Raw genomic sequence first — 12,173 nt, 5'->3', positions numbered from 1 at the left:
CTACTACAAAGCTAATAACTATTTGCAAATAACCTGATACAGGCCATAGGTTTCTATGATAAGAATAATTTTGTTAAATAATGTTCTTTTGGGACAGTTTCCTCTAAGGACCTGGCAGCTGGTTATTTTGTGCACAAAGTGAATACTTAACTCATTTCTATGCAGGTAGCTAGCAGTGGTCCTAATACACACACAAACACACTCTATTTGTCTATGTATATACATATGTATTATATATAAGTACAACATTTGACACAAATATAAATTTTTGAATTTTTATGTTCCTGATTAATATTATCTTGTAGTATTCTGTGACTATTTGATCTATTAAAGCCTGTAATATTTAGAGTGTTAACACTATTACAAAAGCAAAGTTCTTTTTTTTTTTTTTTTCATTACTCTCAGGGCTATCAGCCTTCATTTCACATCCTGTTTTGTGAAAAGAGAGGCCAGTTTCAACAGGTTTGGATTTCACTTTTGGGAAAGAGAAGAATTAGGAGTTCAGAAACGGCTCAGATAAGCCTGACCTTAACTGACACAGTGTATGGTTAGTTTGTGCTCAGTCAAGGAGAAAAAGGGAGAAGCAACATTGCCAAAAACTTAAAAATCAGGAAGATTTCAATTTAGATTTTCTACAGATGACTAAAAAGACATAGAAACTTTTATAGTTAAACATATTTTATCTCAGTGACCTCACATTAGGATATCCTGGGCAATCCCTTTTTGCCATGAGCACAGTCCCTGCTGCAGGGGACACTTCATGTGTGGGTTTTGATTCTGACCTTTCCAGCTTCTCTCATTTTCATGGCACTCACATTGTTACTCTGGATGGCTCAGCCTTGGCTTAAAACCAGCTTGGGTTTCCCTGTTCTATCTTTCTGGATTAAATGGTGTTTGCGATTGCTAAGCATTTTTTTTTTTTCTGCTAAATTTCTTTTCTGCTGCTCGTATAGCTTTGACAGTAAGAAACTTCCAAATGATCTCTAGGTATAAGCTGCTTACAGGTGAGTTTTGCAGGGGCATATGTTGCCTTTATTCATCCAGGCTGATGCTGTGCCTCCAAAACTGGGATAAAGGCACAATGAACATGACAGCTGCTAGTTTCAGAAAAACTCCCCTAAAGAAAACATTCTTTCCTGATATCTGGTAATTAAAAATTCACATCTTAGGGTTTATTTCCATTCTAATTCTCTCCCGAGGTTCAAAAATATTTTATTTCTTAGTAATGTAGTTATTGATGTTGTTGTCATTGATGAAATATTTGGTTCTTTGGTATGTAGCTTTACTCTTGGTCTTAATTATGTCATGGAGCATTAGGTGCTCATGGAAGGAACAGATAAACACTGCAGGCAGCAGCAGCAGCACATGCTCCAGTGCTATCCAGCCAACATTCCTCAACTCTGACCCGAGGACCACCTCTGGAGATAAGAGTCCCTTCTTATCAGTGAGTCCTCGCTTGCTCTGCCAAGACTGTCAGCAAAAAAAGGACAGTCAGAGCCAGCTGTGCAGTTGTACAGCAGGGGCTTGTTCACCAAAAACTGCTCTGTGATCACTAAAGGGATTTCACATCCACCACCACAAGATTTATATTGTAACATATTCACATTCCCATTTCACCCAGAGCTTGAACCCTGGAGATCTGGCGCAGGGCCAGGGCTGTAACTCATTTGTTTCCTCCAGACCTGGCACTTATGTAAGTGTTTCTCTCTGAAGTGAATCAGGAGTCGCACGCACGCTGGCTGCGCTCTGCAAACCAGGAGGTGTTGTTACCTCTTTAAAGGTGAAACCTTAGAACTGTTGAATATTCTCGAAAAATCAAACATTTTAATCACTATCTCTACTCTTATCTACTCTTGATGTAAGCTGTCATGTTATGGAATTTAAATATTCATCCTGTGACTATTTGCCTAAATAAAAAATTTTAGTTTTCCTTCACACATAGCTGATATGGCAATTGCTGATTTTCAATTCTCCAAAGCCATTGCCTTATAATCAGAGGGGTGGCTGACAGACCAGTTATCTTAAAAGTTTTGGTTCTGCAGACTTGGCTGTCTGTTGTTCAGTAGCAACATAGAATAGCAACACAAAAGAGCAACATGGATTTCTCAGAGTGCCAAGCCATCTTGAATAACTCTGCATTCAGTTTTCCAAAATATGCATGAAAAGATTAGAAATTAGCTAATAATTTCTCAGTCATGACCTTCCAGTCATATAATTTTCCTAGGATGACCTTAAAACAGTTAATAATTTTGTTTCGTGTATCTGTCTGAGTATAAAACTGTGCTCATGCATCATTTCACACTGCTCAGCTGGGGAGGGTCCTTGTTTTGGCAGAGCTGGGTGCTGACGTCTTTATGGATGGAAAATTTTGGTTTTATATTATATCAGTAACTCTAGAAAATGTGATACTGGGATTTAGGGATCTCATCTCCTGGAAAATGATGGGTGAGGCCCAGCTCTATTATTGCTAAGCTTTGAGAGACAGGCTGACACCAGGTGCATCTGCAAGAGCTGTTTAGTTGTTTGCTTGAAACTGGAAGTCTGAAGAACATTTGTAGCCTGGCTCCAGCATATGTATTTATAGAATACCCAGATTCTCTTTATATTTTATTTTTAAAGTAAAGCTTTAAAAAGCCTGAAACTTGAAATGTCATTCTCTTGGAATAGGACATTATGGAATATTTATTCTTCCTCTTGTCCAATATTTATTGTCTTACAGCCTGCAACTACTGTCTCACAGCACAGAGAAAAGAAATCCTGATTAAATCTGACAATTTCACCTTTGCAATGTGAACAGCATGGGCTATTTTCTGTTTCTACAGAAGCTTGTTGGAATCTACCATGGAAGTTTTGTGAGTGCTTCAGGTTTGTTCTTCTCTATACATGACCTGTCTGTATATTGCAGAAAATGTTCATCCTCATTTCCTTGGCAATGATCTTTGCCTTTCTTGTATTTAGCATGAATTAAAGTACAATAACTGAAGATTAGAGTATCAAAAGAGCAGCCACTTTCCACCCTCTGTGGACCCAAATCATGTGGGATCCATTTTCAGGATACTACTACAAGACAGAGCAGGTCTGTAGCCTCACTGTGCTGTGGAGCAGAGAATTCCACAAAGCTTGAGGTCAGGCAGCTTTGCAGGATTCTTCTTAATGCTCCATGACACTTTGTATCCAAAAGCAGTAAATCCCAAGTTTCCCCCTCCTGGGTATTACAAATGATGTCTTAATTTACCAGCACTAAGAAAATTCATTTTTATATCTTTGTTTATAACACATTTTAAAATTTCTAACAGAAAAATACAAAAGCAAGTCCCACAAGCTTTCAATTTAATTTTTTAAACTAAATTAGCTGTCCTGAGTCTGTCTACAGCAGGCACTGTCAAGACAATTCCATCTTGAATACTTTCTGTTTTAAAAATATTCTGCTCAGAATATATGTTTTAAAATTTTGATTAGTCTTTTTTAAGTGATAGGCATCTGTTGTTGAATATATTGAGATGAACAGAGAAAGTTTTTCCTACTAATTATTACAGTGTTAACGCTTATGTCACATTCCAAATTTATTCCCAAATTTGGGAGGTAGGTAAATAAAGATAGAGATTCTCCTTCTGCAGAAGGAAGGGCAAAGGTGGAATAACAAGGTAGAGCCAGGTTCTGGAGCCAGCAGTTTACAGTTTCAAGTTCTGTGCTCAGATCACTCCACACCATTATAGTGACTGTCACTGGTTCATTCAGGGCCTCCAGAAATCTAATAATTTTCAACTTTCCAGTGTTCAAGTTCACAGTAACATTTATTACAACGCAGAAGTCTGGTTTTTTCAAGACAATTAAGAGATATGAAGAGAATTGGTGGAAAAGTGAATCAGGGGTCATAGTGTAGTTCAGTATACAGCCAAGCAGTGCTCAATCTGACAAATGAAAATAAAATACAAAGCTTGAGAGGAGCCAAACAAGATGTTAATAGATAATTAGAGTTTCTGTGTTTCAGGGAGCTGGGTTTTCTTGGCGACAGTGAGCAGCAGTGGTTTCTGAACAAACAAGATTGAGTTTGTGTCTTGTGGAGCAGTGCTGGGAGCCTGTTTGTCGTGCTGCGCCGCGGCCGTTTCCGACTCTCCGTGCCAGCTGAACTTCCTCCAGCTACTGGAGGTGGACAGGAATGTGGTGCACTCACAGGATGTGCCTCAGCTGAGATCGTCCTGTTCTCCGAAGGCATCTCAGGCAGGGATGAGTGTGTGGGACAGTGCTGGGGACATCTGCTTTGAGTGAATGAGGAGCTGACGAGTTGTACCTGTGCTTTGGAGCCCAGGGGTGCTGAGCTCCTGCACCCAGCCATGGCCAGGGGGGTGCTATGAGTTCAGCAGCTAAGAACAAACAAACCAACAAAACCCCAAGGCCTGCAGGTGAGATTTATAGGTGCCTGCAGTGCAAGCACAGCAGTTCATTCCTGTCCTGAGTGTGATATGGGGAATAAATGCATTTCTACAAGAGGCCAGCCCTGGGAAACACCTCCATAATCAGCTGCCAGTCATGCTTACAGAAGGGCTTTGCCACAACAAGGTATTAACTGGTGGCAAGAGCAAAATGGAAACCTGAGGAGTAGGAAGCAGCCAGGGTTGCCTCTCTCCTCATTATGTGTGGTGGTGGGGAGCCCAGACTCTGGATTATTGTCCTTTCCCATTCCCTGTGGGATCTTCCTTCCAGCCCACTGCAGCACAGGCAGGGCTGGGGGTGAGCAGCCAGAGGGGCTCTGGAGCAATGGGCCACGAGGGGAGCAGGATTCACCCTTCTCTGCATTTGCTGCCTCTGCCAGAGGCTCCTCTCATTCCCCCAGTGGCCTTAAAATAAAGCACCCCCCTCCTTCTGCACCTCTCCCCTCTGTGCAGCTCCTCCTGTCCCTCAGCTTCTAGGGGAAGGAAAAAACAGGTACAAAATTAACACTTCTTCCCTTTTCTACAGCTCTCTTGCACCATCCTTTTCTCCCCTTTGGCCTTAAGGGGACTGTTCCAGCCTTGACTGCCATCACCCCTTTAACTCCTGGCACCTGGTGCCCTGCTCACATTTAAAGGTTTGCAGCTTTAAGAGAGTGTTTGCTATAATTAGGAGGGAATGTAAAAAACCTGTTGCCAATGATTGGTGCCAAAGCCTGATTGGTTGTGAGGAGAGGTATGGATGTTGTTTCCTGCTCTTCACCTCTGCTGGAGGGTAGCTTGGCTTTGCTGAGGAGAGGTGGTGGAGGTCACATAAGGTGTGTGAGTACAACCCCACTGAGGGCTGGAGGGAAAAGGGGAGTTAGAGGAGGGTCTCAAACTGCTGCTGACTTCAGTTGGGTCTGATACACTGGATAGAGTTAATGCTGAAAGGTTTGGAGTTATGGAGCAGAGCTGGTGCTTCTGTGAGGAGAACCTTAATTTGCGAAAGAGAGAAGACTCTCTGGATCTGGGATAATTTGGGATTTCTATGGAGGAGCTTGCCAGCTGAGCTAGGGAGTCTTGGTTCCTGCTGGTATGGCTCAGCCTTCCTAAGAAGACACTTCAATGTGTGTTTAATTAAGAAGAAAATGGGCAGAACAAGTGGAAAATAACAGTATATCTCAAATAAAATTCCAGTGGGCAAGAGCTGTTAGTTGGCTTCAGATAGAAAGGCTGGGCTGTTCTAAGTGATCAGCTTTTTGGAGGTGAGGGAGAGGGGTACAAGTGCATGCTCCAGGGTGTGAGGAATTAAAGGGCAGCACAGCTGCTAAAAAATTGGAGCTGATGTATTTGCCTCTCTAAATGCAGCATGTTTGCCAGAACTCTGCAGTTGGATTAAACTCAAAGCATATGTTCTCTGACTTCAGAATTATCCCACACTGGGATGTATCCATCACTCCTGCTCTCTCCTCAGCAGAACAGCTGAAGTTCTGGAAATGAGCAGAGTTGCCCATCTGAAGTCCAGCAATCCTTGCACTTCCAGTTCATGCCTTAAACTTCCTTTTCTCCCTTGTCCACTTCTTTCTCCATATAGCTGCTTGCCCTTTTTTTTTTTTTTTCCCTCTTCTCTTTCTTTTTCTTTTTAGTGTCTTGATTTCTAATGTCCCTTCCTTAGTTTTTTTAGAGCTTTGGCTCTGCTATTTGTTCAGTGACATTCTAGGTAAAGTAAGTTTATGTTCTTGCTTTTACTTCCTTCACGTTTTGGAGAGGCTCCTTAGAATCACCTCAAAATAAACCAAACTTTCTGTTTTCACATGAACAAAAATCAACTGCAATAGGCTTCTGGTTTCCTGAGATTACTCCTGTTTATTGTCAGCAATGCTTCTTTGGTGTTTCCTTGCTATTTTCAGTCTTGTTTTGATTGTATAAAAATTGGATCAGGGTCTTGTCTTTCTATTACAATATTGAAAACTAGGATGATTAAATTTGTCTTGTTCTTAAGACTCACAGTGAATCCTAAGCTGCTGATACCAAAATAATTCAGCAAAGTGAAATCCACCTTTCTGTGAAAGGTATTTTCTACAGTCATTGAGAATCCATAAAAAAGATGAATATTTTCCAGTGGAACATGAAACATATTGATGACCTCAAGTTGTCTACTTATCTTTGTAACTGGCATGAAATCCAGTATGGCTGGGAGTCCAAATCCTGTCATTTTGGCTTTGCGTGGTCATCCTGCAACATCTGTTCATGAAACCTCTCTCTGGGAAAGTGGGTTGGAAACATTTAGGTGAAGATTTTTATTTTAGTATAGATTTGCTGTTTTGTAAAAGCATAAGAATGTTAATGATAGAATAAAAGACTCTGAACTTTCCTGTTGCAAGCCATGATAGTTATACTAACTCAAAAAGAATAAGCTCTTTACATTGCAGTGGTTTTGCCATTTTTGTCTTATTCAGTTTTGAAATATTAAAATTGAGACTGATTAAAAAAAAAAAAACAACAAGAATTTAATTCTGCTACTTAGTGGTACTGTAGCTTATGAATTCTACTGGACAGAGCTGTAAAAACTACATTTGCTGCAATTACAGAAATATACTGATGTCAATACAGAGCTTATTGTGCCAAAGGCAAACTGCAAGGAACATTGATTTTTCTTCTCTGTTCTTGCCTTGACTTAATTTTCTCAGACCATTTTGCCTCATCTGCACCTCTTTTCCAAACCTGCTGTACCCAAGCTGTCTCTTGTGCCTGGCAGACCTCTTTGTCCTTCTGGTTTGGGGTGAGGCCCCACTCAGAGGGTCTTGACTTCCAGAGTTGCCATTGTTTTAGTTGACAGCTTCAACTGAGGAGATGAATTCTTTCTGTAGCCATCCTACAGGGATGGAAGGATGTTACAGCATAACTGGGAGCTATTTCCATGTTCTGGCCATGAGATAGTGGCTGCTAGGATTGGTCATGTGTGGCTCCAGTTGTATGTGAAAATTGATATTTGTGACCTTCCTTTTCAATGTATTCAGCACTTCTGATCCAGGGGAGGTTTCAGATCCAAGGGAGGAAGGAGATGCATAATTAAGAATAACTTGATACTTAATCTAGATTGATGGGGGGGAATAATAATTAAAACTGCTATTAAAGGTTTAAGCAAGTCCAACCATGTAGGATGCTGAGTTCCCTGTGGACTGATTGCCAGGTACAGAGTGTGAGCCCTGGGATCTGCCCACAGGAGGAGCAGAGGAACCAGAGGACAGCAAAAAACTGGGAGAAACCATCATGAGCATGGCCCAGAAGGATAATGGCAGTAGGACTCCACAAATTGCAGAAAAGAAAGCAAACTGGAAATTGTGCATGATGAATCTACTCACTGTTTTCTCATTGTGTTGTGGAGACTTGATTTTATAATCTGAATTGTGCCAAAGAAATATCTGGTTTGTATTATCAATCTTGTCTCTGTATGGAAACAAGTCAGATCAAATATCAAGATTTCTTATTCTTTTAAGTGTGATTGTGTTTTACTGCATCTTTTGATATCGCTCATAACGTTTTCCTTTTTATTTATCCTAAATGATTAATTCACTAGGCAGCCAACCTCCCTTGAGTGCTGCACGGCTCTAAATTGCTTATTTTGCCAGAAAATATTTGTTACTGGATCAGAAAAGCTTGACTGACTACTAAGGAGGGAATTCTTCCATGTAAATGTTTCTTCTGGGTGAGTATGACTCTACATTGGAAAAAAGAGAATATTTCTGAGAAGTGTTCAGAGTTGTTTTACTTACTGTACAAATTGGAGTTGTAAGAGGCACTTTGCCATTCCTGCCTTGTGAAGATGTTCTGACAGACAGAATAAATTTTTAATCTCAAAAATTATTTTTGACTGGGAGGGAGATTTTATAATGTGCAATATTACAAAAAAAACCCCTCAGATCTATTATTCACACCTTAATGCAGATATAATATTAATGTTAGACTGATGTAGTGGTGCATTTTTCTGGACTCTAATTTCTGAAACTGCTTGCAGAGAGGGACAGGCTTTCTGATTTTTGTCAACATAATTATACAGCTCTCAAAGGATTTGCTCCTATTTTCACCAGTCAGGAGAGCAGTAGTAGACTTGTAATATGCAACTAATAAATTCCACTTCCTGCCTTCAGATCGCTTGGTCAGAGAGATGAAGGAAGATAAAGGAAAAAAAAGCACACAAACAAAGGGGTGAAAGTCATATTTGGTCTTTTTGGAGAAAATGAGAGTGGAGTTGCTCTGGCTGGACTGTAATAAGAGTTGCTTCAAAGAGGAGGGGGTGGCAGGAGGTGGGTCATTCCCTCTGCCAGATTTTGATTTAAACCTGAACACAATGCTCAGGCACCTGTTGAGAGCTGAAAGCTTTTCTGGAGATCGTGGTGCTAATTGTCCCTCAAAGCTGGGGGATTATGTGTAACCCGAGCAGCCAGCCCTGCACTTCTCAGGGCAGCCCTGACAAGCACTGAAGGGGAAAGTTCCTCTGTTTTCTGCTCTTAATTCCACAAATGGGGAGTTGTAAAGTTTATCTTTAATCTCATTTTGCAGTGATGCCCTCTGCAGAAAGAGAACTACAATCTGCAAGTAAAGCCACTGTAAATAAAAGTATTTTAACTTCACAAGAATATTATATTACATACATGGCTGAATCAAATCTCTCGTTCTCTGTGCAGTAGGACAGTGTGTTGGGGGTATTTTGCCTCCCTTTCTGCATTTTAAAAATACCTTTCATTGTATAAACACACTTAATCTAAATGGATCTTTTGATGCCTGGAATTGCTGAGTTAATAGAGCAACAAGAGTTTATTTTATTACTGCTTAAGTCTCCATTCACTTCATAGAGCCATACTGAGATCAGTGTATTTGAATATGAGGAGAATTCATGCAGTTTTTTCATGTCCCAAGGAAGCAGAATGACTTGGGTGCTATCAGCCTTTCCTCAGTCACCTGAGGCCAGGCAGTAGAAAGCATCCCTAGAGGAATTGTAACTGGGTGCCATGCAGAAGGAAAAGCAGCAAGTCAGGAAATTAGGTTTAAAACCTTTTTCTTCTTCACTTATAATCCAAAATAGCTCTGGAAGCTTCTTAAGGTTTACATTAAAATGTGGTTATGGATGACAGTTCAGCACAAATTTGGGGTTCTTAATTTACTATGGCCTAGACTCTAACAAAAAATAATTAAGAAGCAATTTAATTTAATGTTTCTTACATAAGCACTGCAACCCACTTTTGGAGAACATTAGCTATAAGTTACTTTTCAGCAAATCAAACCAGCTGCATTTGTTGTCTGCCCTATTTTTTTCTAAAGTTATCAATCTATAGTTAAAAAATCATTGTGGAAGCATTAAGAAAAAGAACCAAAGAATAGTGTTTCCTCCACAGGTGCCTTTAGAAGATACTGTGTACCTATTGAGCGTATAAATGTTTATGTGAAGTCTGACAATTTTGGTGACAAAATTTTGAAGACGTTCTAGCGCAGGATTATTTCATTAGAAAATGGTGTTGTATTCTCTTCCCCCTTGATAACACTGGATTCTCATCTGAAAGCTGCTTTTTTTTCCCTGTACCAGACAAAATGCTTCATATTTAGGACTAGCTGAGCTTCTGTCAAAAAAAGGCATCTGAATTTCAGTAGCATTTCTAGTCTTTTGTTTAATAACAAGGGCTACAAAAGAATACAGAACATTCCTTTGCCCCAAAGGAATGCCTTTGGATTGCTTAGACAGCTTTCAATTTACCCACCTACCTTGACCATGCTGCAGTTTATCCCCACATTTCAGAAGGGAAATGATCCCAATGTTTACAGCACAAGCTGTAATGGAATTATTTTATTTAGGTTCAAGCCTGGCAATGAAGATGCAATTTCTGCAGTGGGGAGCTGGGTGTGGACTTGATAACACTGACAGAGGAAGTAGTAACACCTGAGACTGATGAGCACTGGATGAAAGCTCCTGTGTAGTTCAGCTGAGGCTTCCAACAAGGTAAAATGCAAAACTTTCATCAGAACTGCTAAAAGGAGGAGGTTATCTTGAATATTGCAGTGACAGAACTGTAATTTCTGCAACTGAGTGATTTTTGTTGTTTATTTACACTGTTTGGAAGAGTGGAATGCAGTACTGGCACTTGTCACCTTTAAAAGCTTTCTTGAAAATGAAAAAATATTCTGGTTTGCCTGGTTTATCTTATTATTCATGTTCAGTATTTCCAGTGGGTTATCTACAGCTCACTAAGCAGGCAGACATAATTTCATAAATGTTATTCAGTGCAACAGGGATAAATCTAAAACAAAAAATGTCATTTCAGTATGGTAAGTGCAGCAACTTGTATTGTTTTAGTTTAGCATAGTTGCAAATATAAATCTCCTAAAAAGAACCAGGAGAAAAGGTACACTTACACACATTTTTAAAAGACATGGTCACTTGCTTGTGTTAAAAGCTGCTCATCTATAGGAAATACTTGGAACATTCAGGTTTTTGAACGATTGACTAATTTTTAAAAAATTAAGATGCATGGTGAAAGGAAATTTTCTTGTTGAAGAAACGTGAAAGTAACATTTTTGGCAGGCTACTTTGGGTGATGTCACTCTCCCAAATGTGCCAAAGTCTGGTATTTTGCAGCAAGAACTGATTTCTCAAGGCAGGCAGAATCCATGGGCACTTGGTGCTGCTCTCAGCTTCAGCCAGCCAAGATTTGTGTGTTTTTACACCCTGTTTGATGTAATAAACCATGCACACTTCTAAACATGGCACTCAGAGGCTTCACTTTAATGTGCAAACACACTCACATGGAGCTTTACATGCCTGAAATGCTTTGCACACTTTTCATTGTGTGGGTTTGTCTCTTGGCTGAGGATCTGCTCAATGCTAGTGTTGGGTATTCATTGCCTTCTGTGTTAATTGTTAAACTGATTGGAATCTGTGTAAGTTATCGAAGAGGGAGCACAAATCCAATCATCTTTGGAGGCCTTAAAGGATTGTCCCACTAAGGGCCAATAAATGTAGATCACTTGTGTGAAAATGCAGCCAATATTTGGATTTCTAGCATTTTATATTATTTTATTCCATCAATTTGAACAACTTGGCCCGATAGTGTGGAATAGGTACTTTAAAATAAAAATCGTAAAGAATACAGATGGTAGCAAGGAATACCCAAGGCCTGATTCTGGAGAAATTTTGTGGACTGCTAATGGAATGAGGTGTTTCTTGTCCCATGGTAGACTGCCCTTGTGATTATTGCATCTGAAAGAAAACTGCTGCATACTTTTCCCTGTTTTACTTCTAGTGACAAATACCATGGCAACAGTCTGAGTAAAATTTTTGTTACTAGGTGTATATTGAAATAATGTTATATCAATCAAGATATCAGTGGCTTATGAGCAGGTTTATTCCTTATGATATTAGGAATATAATCAATATTAGAAATCAATATGATTTATGTCACAAAGTACCAAATCAATATTTTCATGCTAGCAAACCAAATAAAGGAATAATGATACTGCTTTATTCAATTTGCTAGCATGAAAATACTGATTTGGTACTTTGTGATTCAAGGACTTTCTACATCTATTGAGGAAAATCTGTTTGGTAAAGGTCTGGAAAGAAAATCCATCAAGTCCTCTCAAGTTTTATCAAGTCTTATTAACATTAAAAAAACGTATGTATTTGATCCAAGTTTGGTGGGCACCCTTTATTATAAGACTCATTTTATAATGTTGAGTATTCAAAACCAGCATTTTGGAAGATTTCTG

The 12,173-nt window shown here is 39.5% G+C and overlaps 1 protein-coding gene across 3 annotated transcripts in view; it reads left to right on the top strand.

Annotated features, from left to right (window-relative positions):
• The window catches only part of ZDHHC15 (zDHHC palmitoyltransferase 15), a 189,200-nt gene that overhangs the window by 61,095 nt on the left and 115,932 nt on the right, over window positions 1-12,173 (top strand). For all 3 annotated transcript variants that reach the window (XM_085571022.1, XM_085571023.1, XM_085571024.1), the window contains 2 exons: window positions 2,720-2,865; window positions 3,992-10,407. The gene's annotated coding sequence lies outside the window, so the exon portion shown is untranslated. The remainder of the gene's footprint in view (window positions 1-2,719; window positions 2,866-3,991; window positions 10,408-12,173) is intronic.

This window comes from Lonchura striata, chromosome 4A (assembly GCF_050655825.1).
Source record: "Lonchura striata isolate lonStrDom1 chromosome 4A, ASM5065582v1, whole genome shotgun sequence".
Taxonomy (NCBI): Eukaryota; Metazoa; Chordata; class Aves; order Passeriformes; family Estrildidae; genus Lonchura; species Lonchura striata.
Note: the sequence above shows the minus strand (reverse complement) of the source record. Positions and strands in the feature narration are given on the sequence as shown.